The sequence below is a fragment of the Diachasmimorpha longicaudata genome, chromosome 14 (genome assembly GCF_034640455.1).
Source record: "Diachasmimorpha longicaudata isolate KC_UGA_2023 chromosome 14, iyDiaLong2, whole genome shotgun sequence".
NCBI lineage: Eukaryota > Metazoa > Arthropoda > Insecta > Hymenoptera > Braconidae > Diachasmimorpha > Diachasmimorpha longicaudata.
Window position 1 is genome coordinate 6,010,717 of NC_087238.1, and position 14,225 is coordinate 6,024,941.

General features: G+C 39.5%; 1 protein-coding gene across 7 annotated transcripts in view; it reads left to right on the plus strand.

Moving 5' to 3' along the window:
- Pdm3 (pou domain motif 3) overlaps nt 1-14,225 on the plus strand; it is a 99,986-nt gene that overhangs the window by 15,158 nt on the left and 70,603 nt on the right. The window lies entirely within an intron of this gene.

The window sequence follows — 14,225 nt, forward strand, 5'->3', positions numbered from 1 at the left end:
CAAATCGTACAATGGTCTCGCTGACCTGTATATGATTAATGCTGAAAACAAAGGATACCAGCACGGGTTTCGTATCATGGGGTCAATGATCGTTGGTATTTAGGCTATACCTTATTGAGAGTCTTGCGCAACTTTTCAGTTACTTCAAAAGCCGACATAATTTTTTTTCTCCTCCTCCCCCATAAATTAACGTGGATTCAGCAATGAATTATTCAGTGTTCAATACACCTCGTGAATTACTATCGTGTGAATCATTGACTGAGATTAAAATTATTATCGTTTTTGTTGTGGTAGAGATTATAATTTTTTTGCATTCCCCAAGATCATTGCCGCGTCAAGTTAAAGGCCACAAATGCCCCACGTTTATTTCGATATTGACGCCATCATGGCTGTAGATCGATTATCGATCTCCGTTGTAAATCTGCGTTGCAATGACTCGGCGTAAAGGGAGTTGTACCGTACGTGACGGGTTCAATGAACTAGGAAGTGGAGCACTACCATTTTTTGGGATAAAATTTGTGAGATGTTTCGATATTCGAGAGCGCTTGTAGAACTCATTGATTTTTCAATCGTTAATCATAGGATTCGTTAATCAGAATCGTTCTACGGTTATTCCGTTAATTTTTACAATGTTCTCCGGGTGCGAGAGGGGAGGGAATAAATTCTAGAAAATGTAGAGTAGATAAGATGATAAATTACTTTTCGAAAATTTCTTGGAGATGGAATTCTTGATCAATAATCAATGGATTCATGGAAAGTGTAGGCATTGATTGGACTGGTACATCAGCCAATAACATTCAATTGATAAGACCAGTCTTATGTAGTTGTATGTCCAATGGATGTATTCTTGAATATCTTCAACATAATTATTCACTGTAGGGATTTCTCGATTATGACTGAAATTTCCTGTTGTCGATAATCAATAACTGATAGAGTTGGATATAAAATTCCTATTCGTTTATTGGGAGCAACTGTTTCTATACCTAGACAAAAGTTTGATACATATACGCAAATTCGTCAACGAATGAACCCATTGTATTGTCCCATTGTAAGTTTCGGATAATTTGAAATCATAGTAATGACTCGTTAATTATCGACAAATGGCCCTTGAAGTAACCAGCTGTACAATGATTACGTCAACTGTAAATGAGTTTCTCTACCGGTGCATAATGAACAATTAAAAAGGAGGAAATTACCGAATGTGGAGGGGGAGTTTGATGCATAACAAATGATATTTCATTACTGGGATTTACTACTGTCTGGAGATTATAACAACTCCAATAGTGAATGGTGGTTATTTGCACGTGGTTTATATGTACCCACCTTTGGTGTGGACAACGACCGGTTCCAGTGTCTACTTGCATATCAGACTAGACTTGTTTGCAAAAAAAAAAAGTAAAGCACATTGAAGGAAGAAAAACATGACGTTGAAACGTACACGAGCTATGATAATTTATGCTCAAGAAAATGAATATGGAAGGTTGACTCTGATGGTTTTTAATGGCATAGGGATCACTCTGCAAAATCTCACGAAAATCACGACGACGACTAATCGCCTTGAGGTTTTTTTTTTTTTATTTCTCGTTCAACATTATTTTTTATTTTTATTTTTTGTTAAACGTTCGTCTCGCTTTTGACGCATCGAGTGCCTAGTTTTCAGGGAGGTTGTATACCCCCTCCGGCACATTCCTTCTTGATGGCTTTGGAGTTCCAACCCGCAAAGTGCATCTGTCAAGGAGTGATTGAAGGCAAACGATCAGGGCGTTGTGAACACCAAATACGTTGGAGTTGTGTTTCATTGCGGTAGGAGTATCTCATTACCTATGTGAAGCTTATTTCGAGTACCTCAATTACGTTTCTATCGTATTACAACACAATTATTTGATTATTAATCATCGGCCTAGCAACTGACGGGTAGAAAATTCCATAATTCTGTATTTATTTTCAATCAATGCAGGTGTATTTCTTCATATTTTGGTTATCAAATTCCATTGTGAGATATCATAATGACTGCCACGTGTGTAATTGATACCATCCGCATTATTGATTGGAAGTATGATTTTATCATGACCTTGAGAATAATTTCAACTTCATTATTTCGTAATTTTAATCGAATTCTTTTTATTCCTCAATGAGTTGTAAAACTTGACAAATATCAGATAACAAATGGCAATTGTCGGTTCAAATATACCGCCACCGGCCAGTACTTGCATTGAGATTTTTTCTTATCAGTGAATTTGATCGGTTCGGATAATTCAAAAATATATTGCATACATGAAAAATACAGTGGAATGCAAATGAAATCGTAAAATTGACGTCAAATAGTTTCCAATCAAACCAAAAGTCATAACCCAAACATCTCATCAACATCCCAATACTCATATTTTCTAAAAGAATATTGACAATAGAAAAGGGCATCCAGAGGGAAGTTGACAACCGATTGCGCATATGAAGGGTACGATGAGTGGCTGCCCATAATGGAAATCAGGAAAAAAGCAATAGTCCGGGGGTGGTTGGGTCATTCTCGTATATTTCTATCGACGCCTCCAGCACCATCAACCCCTTTCCCTCCCTCACCCTCATCCCTTACTCATCGTGATGGAAAAAAAAAAAATCACCAATAAATATCAACAATATCAATTAATATCCCTACACCGCTAAAGAGAAAAACTGAAAATAAATAAATTCCAAATGTTTATAACCCGAGACAGTGATTTTTCTTTGTGCAATTTAAATTCTGCCAAATACATTTCAATCTACATCACGGACAAACAAGCCATCATCATTGGCTTGTTCTCAATTCGCGGTTTGTGATTTTAGTTTACACATTGTGTGTATAACCAGCCTCTTTCATCCCTCTCTACCAACCCCCATCACCTCCTCCTCCCTTTCCCTCTACCACTCATCATCTTCCATCCACTGATACATCAATAGATCGTTGGGTATTTTTCCCATTAGATTGAAACTTGATTAAATTGAAAACCTGTCAATTTGGCAGGGCACATAGTAGCCATATGTGGTGGGGAATGGTACAGAGGAGGGTGAAAAAAAAAAACATCCAATGGCTTATATTGACATCGAACATTATATGCGATGACGAGTGCGGTAGGGAATTTTGCTGGCCCGACGAGTCATCTAGATAACCCCTCATATCCCTCTAGATGGGAGGGGGGTGGGGGTGGATAGCGACGTTTGAATATTCTTTTCAATATTTTTACACTGCACTTTTTTTATTCCAATGAATTAATCACCAGGCGGTGGTGATCGTTAGAGTCATTGGTTCATTCCAATTTAATTTGTTTGAGAAATCGGGGGTAAATGAGGAACGGGGGAGGGGGCTGTGGGGGAAATAGCCAGCGATGACAGGACAGAATTGAAGATTTCTGATATGCGAGGATGATGCATATTGATCAGTAGATCGAGATTTTCCATTAAAAAAATGTGGAAATATGATTGTGCATGCATCACTGAATTTTAAAAGTCGACCTCATTGTTCATCAAGCAATTGTTGCACTTGGAAAAATTGTCCTATTCGTTGGATTAATCACATGCTTTAATGGTTAATAAGTTTGGTATAGAATAAACCACATAATATTCTGATCAGTTCACATTATTCCAGAGTCATCCCTCAATATCCGTATGATCTAAACGTTAATCGTATGTGACTTTAAGACCCTGAAGATTTTTTTTATACCGCCCCAAATACATCTAAGCAAATGTGATTCAGTACCACCCAGTTTGTTGGCATATTCACTCGTACGTGTTTTATACGCTGGATTAATAACAAGATATGAGATGACGGACAGGCTAGCAGTCGCTCGATCGTTACTAATTTAATTTCAGTTTGTTTCTTAACGAGGTTCGGAGAATTTCATTTCAAATAGCAGCAATTAAGTGTTCATTCACTTCGATACACTAGTAACTGCGCAGCTTGCTTTACTGATTACATCACGTCTTATGTTTTGCAGGAGCAAAGATGTTGAGAGAATCATAAGATTTCATCAGTGTCGTTTGAAAAATTCATAAGTTGTTTTGAAATGTATCGTGACATAGGTAAATTACATGATTGAATCTGTAGATATGCGTAGGGTAATTCAGAGTGTTGTCATAAAACATTTCCATAAAATTATTTGACAAATTCAATGAAATCTGTAGGTGAATGATGGGGTCATGTCATTAACAGTTGTGAAGTTTGTTGAATATTTTGAGAATTTTTCGTTAGTGTACCCGGACATTCTGGTCTTCTTCACCTATCTCCTTTCATCAAAGAGGTTGTCTCCAACAACTCCAACGTAAAACTGCAAAGTACCATGCACTAAACAAGGATATAATACATCCAAACGTTAAATTGTATACGTGGTTGGGTCAGAAACTCCCAGGCGGTGCCAAATAACAATGTTGGATCTCATAAACAAGGAGACAAGACAAATACCCGTTGGTCCGTTTGGCCCTTGGGCTCGTACCGAGTGGACAGAGTCCGTTCCACCACCCACTAACCTATCTCCCTCTCTCCTCTCACCTCCTTTCCATCCCCTTATCCATCTACTCGGGTATGAGAGACTCTGGTGGTAATTTCACGGTGTCTTGCATCCCTGAGCTAACCCCTGGCCAACACCCTTCCTAGTTTCTCGATTCCCCTACTCCACTTTCTATTCTACCACCTTCGTCATTCTCATCTCGACTATCTCCTCAACCCTTAGGTACAATGCCATACACAATCCATTCACCACTGTGTATTTCCACTGATCCCACATTATGGCCACCACTTGGACAAATTAATTATATATCGTATGTGTTGTGTATCTCCATATGTTGTTGCCACTTTCCTGAAACAATTGGAAAATTCATCTGTTGATGAAGGATTTCACCAACGTAAATAACCAATTTGGTGATGTACTTTGCATTCAGCTGGTCGTTATTGTATGAATTCAGGGATTGACATCATAACTGACTGAAAGTGGGGGAATTCCCAAAATTATTCAATCGATACAATTTTCGGTATTCTCACTCATATATCAAATTATTCAGAGAGCTATTCATAAGTTATATCACCATCAATCAAATTTCTGTATCTTCAGATTGATTGTTCAATCCTGTTATAAACTCTGTGAATATTAATATGTGGAAAAAGCATCGTACCTTGGTACTGATAGAAATACAATTTCTTTATGGGTTTGGTCACTTTGATAAATTCTCTTCTGCTACCAGGATCTCCCTTCGAAAAATATCAACGAATCACTTGATTTATTCAACTATTTTAAATGAGTTAACAATGATGAATGGTCAAGGGGTGGTCGATCCAAAGAAATTGTTCACCGATGTTATGGTTAGAATTTACTTATCGAAAATCATTCAAACCCCATTCGTCTCGACAAACGTAAATTTACCAACGATGACCAAAGGGCGATGGACACTCCGACAAATTGCATCGACGACAAGTTGGACCTTCTGGAGACCAAGGGAGATACGATGGGTGGATGGAGGGTTACCCAAAACCCATGGGTAAAAGTTTTTCCTTCGATGCGTTGAGACGAGAAACTGGAGTGGGAACGGTGGTCGTCCATGCGGCGAATCATAAATCAAATTACCCGTAGAGATTAGATTTCTGTTTGGCTATACCGTACAGTCCAGGGTAGTTTGGTGTGCCCTGTAGAATCGTCTACAGGAGGGGTGTAAGGGCACTGCGGAGACTGCGGACGAAACCGTTTTCACCCCCCCCCCCTTCTCCACCAACTCGAGCTTAAACCACCCACCCAAACACTTGGTATCCTTCTCTTGGGGTCTAGTTCCTCCATCGTTTCTCGTCCTCCACCAGCCGTTAGTGGATGGGGGTGAAAGGGGTGAGGGGGCGGGGGGGGGTGCACTGTAAGGTCCAACATTAGTTAACGATTAATCAAGGCGCTTGTAGCTCAACATATATCATTAAACTAGTTAGCGAAGTAGGGTCGGCCAAGTGTGCTGACCACTGGCTACCATCAGCCCTATCCCCCCCCTCTCTCTCTCACTTCTCCAACCCCTTTTCCCAACAATTCTCCCTTCAACTCCCTGTAACCTCCTAGCTGTTACATGGTTTCTCTCCCTCTGGCAACGTGCTCGTACACCAAAACCAAACTCTTAGAGAACCTAGGGCCTCACCTCCATCCACCAACGTTAGTCCTTCTGACACCATCTAAAATCCCCCCCCCCCCCCCCATTCCATATCCCATTTGGCCACTCGTTCACGAGGTTTCGGACACTGTCCAGCGAATTGCTCGTTAGAGGCTCGACCAAGTGGACCTGTCACATCGAGTGTCGTTGATAATTTGTGATTGACTTGTATGATTTCTTAATCCATCTGTCTCGTATCAGGTTAGACTAGAATTTTTAAATCACTGAGGTTGTGGCCGTGAGATAATTTTGTTGATTCATTTGCCTTGATATTCTTGACAATCTGAGGTTGATATTTTCGTCAAAAACCACTGGACCCTTGGACATGGCGAGGCGTTCGCGTTCACGCCATGCTACCTCCCTTATAAATCCTCTAGGACTCCTGCAAGGCACTAATGTACGACTGTTTGCGGGTATAACTTGGCCGAAACACGAAGGATAGGGGATGGTGTTTCCCAGTACATGTTAAGCCCCAGCTAAAGGCTCACCCAACCAGGCTATTCCTCAGCCATGCCACACGGACCTATGCACCGTCCACACTAAACCCAGTTTCACTAGCAACTCCAACACAAGCGTTAGTCGTCGACCTCCTGTCTCTCGGTAACAACCGTTCACTTGTCTTTGCTTCTTATCCCTGAGCAAATGTGGTCAGAGCTCTGAGGTGCTTGGATTTATTGATAGATTTATGGGTCTCTCCGGTTTTTGGGGGGGTGAAAATTTGACGGGTTGGAAATAATCGTTGTCGTTAACTTGATCGTCTATCAAAAATATTTATCAGCTTTTTTTTTTTGATGGAGAGAATCTCCGAGACGGGGGAAGGTACTTTGAATAAATGAGGTATCGATTATTAATCATAATCGATGATTTTAACCTTGCAAATGGTCTCATGTGTAATCCTTTAACGATCTTCGTAAAGATAGAACTGAATTAATATTTCATATCGCTCATGTCGATCTTAAGATAGATCGAAACCGATAAGTGGCTTAAAGTAACGTGTAAGCGCCACTTTCAACTCAAAATTTAAAAGAGTTCTTAAGATTCGTTGAAAATTGAGGAATTATTTCCCTAGTTCGGCTGTAGACCTTCGAATATCAACTTTTAAAGTTAAAAAAATTGGTCTGATTTTGGATAAGGGAAATTTGAATGGAAAAAAAAAATACAATTTTTATTAGATTCAGAAGTATTTCATATTTCATATCACCCACACCCATGGAGCATCTCGTATCAATCTAGGGAGATATCGAATCACTCCAATAATCCACGAGGACGACTGTATAATTAAGATCCGTTCAGAATTAAGCAGAGTTATCCGTTATTCACTGAATTGAAGGAGGAAGGGAAACCTTGAACGACATTCACCACTGAATTTTCAGGATAGAATTACTTGGTGAACTTATTTGACCACCACTGTTCATCCTGGGAGATGGTATTAAATTTTCCTTCTCCCTTGTACCTTCAACCCCTCACCACTACATCATCTATGTCCACCTATTCGTACCTCTCTCTTTCTCTCTTCGCCTCCAGTGGTTCGGACAGACTTGTAACTGGTGCCCCAAGCGCAGTTCTAGGCACCAGTGTCCGCGGTGTCGTCGGCAAACGTTTGCTCGACAAACAAACTGAACTGCTACTCTACCTTCATCTACCTCCCCCCCCCCGTCCTCCTCCCACCCCTTTACCTATTTCACGTATAAATGAGACGGTCGAGTAGAGGGATGAAATTGTCTGGACACACATTAATAATAAATCAGAGATATTTTGATGGTGAAACTGGAAAATTTCTGATGATTTCTCGGGATATGGAAATTTTATAGTCCCCAATCTCCAATATTGACACATATTGGACAGAAAAAAAATTCTAGGTGAGAATTCCTGAAGTATTTAGATGACGTCTATACCCAGCGAATCAGAGAAAGAGCTGTTCTTATTGTAATGTGATTCAGACGTGATAATCATGATTTATGGAGTGATTTTAGTCTGAGAAAAAACTGTCACATCATTAAATCGTCTAGATTCCCATTATTTTCAGACCCATCAATTTGATAATTGAACAGACGAACAGGGGAATTGTTAAAAATTGGTTCATCGACTACTATCAAAGGTTGATGCTGTACTGGACACGATAGTCAACATTAAAACCACACTGGGGATACTCGTATCGTGTATTTACCATTCCCATCCCGAAGGACACAAACGTCGTTATAGTTACCACTGTTGAATGTAGCCAGTGTCCAAGAATAAGATAATCCCAGGGCACACAAAAGCACGATGCTCGGGTATTAATGTTTGCTCGTACTATCCAAGTCCTTCTCTATCTCTATCTCTATCTATCTCTCTCTCTCTCTCTCTTGTCCATCTACCTTGTAGATGTACATGTGTACATGGATATACTCCATGATCATCCAAGTCCGTGGCTTGAGTTATAACTACTTTATCCAAAAGCTTATACCTGTGTTTGAATATCAACTGACCACTGAGATTAGACAACTTCTCTCGAACGATTTTGCACATGGTCAGCTTGCGTGTCTCGGGTCTATGGTTGGGTTTCTCACTTTTGGATTCAAAATTTGCCAAGTTCATCGGTAATAGGTGATACTGGAATGGGGGGGAGTGAGTGGAAATTGCAAGGTAGTGGGCAACTGTGGCAATCTACCTTGGGTACGGTCAGCGAACTCGCGCTTTCGTTGCAGGAAACTATCCACCAAGACTCTCCACTACTGGATCAACTCGTTTTAAGCTGGGTAAGCGGATGGTCATTTGATCAAACAGGGGGGTAGTCTAGATAGGGGTGAGGTGGAATGAATATTTTGAAGAATATTAACTGGATGAATCGTGAGGGTGAAGTGCACATTTTTTAGAAGAGAAGAATCAGTAATTGATAATTATATAATTATTGTTAATTTTTCACTCTCAAGACAGTGGTATCTTGAGCATAAATCATATCATGTTATGATGTACCAGAATTCCATTGAATAATTGCAAAAAAATCCATTTTATTGCACTCACTTTTATTTCGAATGAGACAAATATAATTTCACAAATTAATTTTAATCTGTTGAATCACTAATCCGAAAAAGGGAATTTCGTGTGATAAAATTCTTCAACCAAATAACTGAATTGCGTATTGCAATCAAAGGATTAATTAATCATCTTTTCAACTCACAATCCAATTGTATTCTCCACTAATTATCGAAATAAAATCTCATTCATCTTTTGTGGAAAAAAAAATGAACAAATAAATGAATAAACTATAATTTTATGGTTCTGATGAATTTCTCACTGGTAATGAATGAACACCCTGTGATATGAAAAGTATGGTCAATTACAAATGACGACAAATTTCACGTGGTGCAGTCATTTCACAGCGGTGAACGTTGATACACTGGGTATTATCATGGATGACGAAGCCCCACCGTCATTCCTCTCTCGGATTTGCGTTCATACCCCGGGTATATACTATCATTTTCACTCTCTGTTACTTTCACACAAATTGTTTTTCATTGCTATATGTGAATTTGCGTTTGCGTTGAAATACGTATAACCATATCCGAGTGTGTGCTCAACTTACGCAGAGTGAGAGTGTAAGGGGATGGCTTATTTGCATACACTCATTCACTGGCATTAATTGCTACCAATTTTCGGTCAATTTGATGCTTTTATAGACACACACACTTGATTTCATTATTTATGTATTTTCACCAATTACGCCAGCAAATAGATAAAATTCTAATTGAATGAATTCCAGTGGCTCTCGTGGGTAAAATGCGGTTACTTCTGGGGTGGAATTATTCAACAATGTTGATGGGGTTGTTTGATCATTTATTGCCTTGTCTGGATTACATAACAATAGGACCATCTACCGTGTGACTTAATAGCTGATTTCATAAAAATCTCCAAGTTATCACTCAATTGTCGTCGATTGGGTGTAACGGTAAAAACCAAAATATTTCATCAATTTTTACGTCTATTTTCGTCAGGACTAATATTAGATATTTCCGTCAGTGATCCACATACGATGAATCCTCTGATTGTTGGAAACTCGAAAGTTACCTGTGACGTTAATCAAAAGAATCTAATTTTACTCAAGCATTTCTAGCGAAACCACTGACAAAATCGTGAGTGGAATCGAATATACTCTGTATCATTGAACATTTCCCGATATGTCGAATCGGCATTCTACTTTTTACTAATTCAACGATTCGATTGCTCTATAATCACGTCAGACGATTCTGGAAATGATTCGGGATGGATGAATTCGATTGGGTCTTATCTGATAATTGCACCCCAACCGGGCACCAAAACTATGATATGATGATACGATTATATTAATCGATTGGTAATTTCGTTATCAGGGAAAATTTAACTTCTATTTTTTGCCACTGGATCTAACAAAAATAGAATATCTTCCAATTTATCTATAAACATATCAACTTGAGTATTGGCGAAAGAATTTTATGCTGAAAAGCTTTTAGATTGAGTACTTCAGAAAATTTTGTTACAAAAATTCTGTTGTCACTATATTTAATAAATAAAATTATTCAATTCACGAGACCTATGAAACCTGACAGATTGAAACATCGCCAAATGTTTAACGATCCCATCAGAAAATCTCAAAACCATCTAAACACCACGAAGAACCTATTCCATCAACCCCCGACGACCTGTTACAATTGCATATCCAATAAGACTATTTTGCATTTTCGTATCATTTTCGGTGATAAATTCAAGCGCATTCCAATTCCGTCCAACGATGAACTGCCAGTGAAGACAATAGCTGCAGTGGTGACTGGGGTGGGTGGATGGAAAAGGGGGGGTGGAGAGAGACGCCGTTTTACTCTCCCTTTCACCCTCCAAACAACCTAGGCCATCTCCATTACGTAGCCTATCTTCCCCGGAGGCTCTATCTTTTATTAGCATCCCGTTGAATCTATTTCATCCCCTCCAGACCATATCATCCCTCCCCCTCACTCATCCTCTCACCCCTGGAGTATCACGAGTCCTTCAACTCTACACTCAGCTCTCTTCCTCCCCCATCTTCTCTCCCACTGCTCCCTCCACCCCTCCCACATCATACCACCCTCTCTCCCATCCACCCTTTCACCCCCCTACTCGACGTCCGAAAGCGGTAGCTGTAGCAATAGCATTTCGTAGAGTTGAGAGTAGGAGCACCAGAAGTGCGTATTTACGAGCGTTCCCGTCCATAAAGCAACCTCGCGCCTGATTTTGATACATTCTCTACACTGGGCACTATCTCACGCGCGAATACGACCTACGTAGCCCATACACTCGGCGAGGTGCCTAGAAGGGTGGCAGGGGGGGAGAGGTGAGGGTGGTAGAGGAGTTGGAAGAGGAGGGGAATTTATGGAGATACCGTGTGTACGGGTATATGCTATGGTAGTTTTGTTTCTCTTCCCCCGCTAGTACATCCCTCCCTTCCACCCCTTCACCCCCCATTCGAACTCCCTCCTCTTATTTACACCGAGCCATCTACAAAATGTATGTGATAGTGCATCGGTGAAAATGATTTTTAAATGCGTTGAAGTGGGGAGAGAGACATTTTGGGGGATGTGAATTTTTATTTGCATATGTTGATGTGAATTATGAAGGGATACTGTGAAGGAGAATCAATCGTTCATGGACAGTTGATTGGCTGTTTTTGAATGAGTGATGGTTGATTGAATTTTGGTGGGATGAAGAGGGGAGTTTTTGATTTTTCTGATAGTTCAATGAATGGGATATTTTTTTGAGGGGATACGAGGTATCGATTCGCTTGGATTTTAATTGATATGTAAAAAGGGATTGCAATTATGTTGGGCCGGTGGTTTAGTTTAGCATTTATTTATTTTATATCTTTGCGATAAATTTTATTAATGCGGTAGAGGGATTGACATTTTTTTTCTTTACAAATTCATTCGAGAATTTTTATAACTAATGTTTTCCCTGTGTACAGAAGGGTAAAAGGGAGGAACATTGATCCCAACAATTTTTGAATTATGCCACCCCCTCCTCTCTCTACACTCCCACCCCTACATTCCTCCCGTTGTCGTTCGTTCATATTTCATTTAGGTTTTTTTTTCAAGGGATTAAGGGAGGGGGAAATGAAAATTACAAAGCGTCGACATGATTGAGTTGAATCATTGAATCGAAAAAACGGGAGGATTGTAATTTTTTTACAATAAAATTCGCACTGAATACATTAAACATGAAAAGAGCCTCTATACATGTACATATGCATATGATTCCACCTATCGTAATCACAATATTATACGGGAATTGGGGAAAGGCTGAGTTTCCCCATTTCTATTTTAATGGATTCGGGGATTTCTGCATTGGTCTGTGCTGTCTCTTTCTCGTACCACTGGCATTTTCACGTTGATCCTGGGTGTGCAAAAAATAATAGGGAATAAAGAGTATGGATGGAAAAATATGCACTCTCCTATCCGACGACTACAATTGAATCGATTCTCCTGTTTTTTAAGGGAACTTTTTTTTTTTAGATGGGGACTCTCGTGTTAGTTTACTTCATGCATGAGTTCCATATCGATTTGACGTTTTTCAATTGAAGATCAGTTATTGAATAATACTTTTGCTGTCCCGTGATTACAGATTATTGTCTGATTCAATGTGGAGAGATGAAAGGGAATTGAATATCAATATGGCATAGAATTCTCAATTTATTCATTTCTCTCAGTGGAAGTGTTCGTGGGAGAATATTGATCAGACATCCCTCAGGCACTGCCTTGAGAAGAAATTTTCTTAGTCACATATTCAGTTACTGAGAATTATGATTATTTTTTAAAATTTCATATTTTCGAAAAGGAAGAATTTTAATGATTTTTTAATGTTCATAAACATTGACGATGTTCACTTAAGGTCATAACTAATATGATCATCTTCTTGAGTAATATAATGGGCTCATTACCCAGTGATAACTTGATTGGTTAAAGAATAAATACTTCTCCGAATTAATTGGGTATTAATTGACAGAAATATATTGTTTTTCCGATCTGATCAATATACGATATGACAATTCAATTCGATCAAAGTCCATAAATTCCATGAGAGAACTCGAATATTTATGTACCATAATTTTTCCGGAATTTTTTCTTGCCCTTTTTGGTGATAATTTTTCAATTCGCAATTCTCTAAGGAGTTTTTCTTCGTCACTGGAAAAGCAGACGTATTTATAAAACGAAAATTCTTTCACACGATGCAAATCAACTGAACTGAGGAGATATAAAAAATTGAATAGATAAAAAATTAAGAAGTGTAAGCAGTGCGGGCAATTATCGCGAATGTTTGTGTGTGGTAGTGAAGGAGCTTTTGAAACTCGCTTTTGTGCGAATAAAGGCACTCCCCATCCTCACCCCCTATGCAACCCAACTGCCGAAGGGAGCTAGGAGTACTTCGCCAACTCCCAAATGAATGGGCGTCTTGCATTAGCATAATGTATGTCGCAATTATCGTCATAATTGCCAAAGTTGTTACAAACTTATTTAAATCCGGCTACGTTGCTAAACCCCTCTTCGTTCCATTCACCCACCCTTACCAGTTTTCGAGTACCTCGGGGTACTTTATCTCCATATGGTGGATACCTTTCAACGAGAATAAGTGGGGGGGTGTGCACCGGTTTCAACGACATCGATGAGTCATAATGCCCTTCTCATCGTACAATTTATTGACACATCGACGGGATCAATCTATTCTAGCGAAAAAAAAAATCCAAAGATACCGGAATTTATTTTCGCGAATCGAATATTTGAAAAATCATCCACTTTCATTCCCTCTCAGTTCTTTACTCCAGTAATTTCCCCTTAACCTCGAAAAATGTTTTTATCACTCCTTCCGGCAATTAAACATCAAAGTTCTCACCCAGCGCGTTCCCATTACAAAAAAGGATCATCCGAGGTGTCATAAAAATTGCCTCGTAAATACAAAAGACCGGTGGGAGAGAGTTTTCCAACTGGGGTTATATACTGGACCCCTTCCCCCCCTTTTCTCCTCCCACCCTCGCGTTCGCGCGTCGCAAAAATATGCAGTACAACGGCAAATGTCGTAGGAGGGGAATTGAATGACTCTCG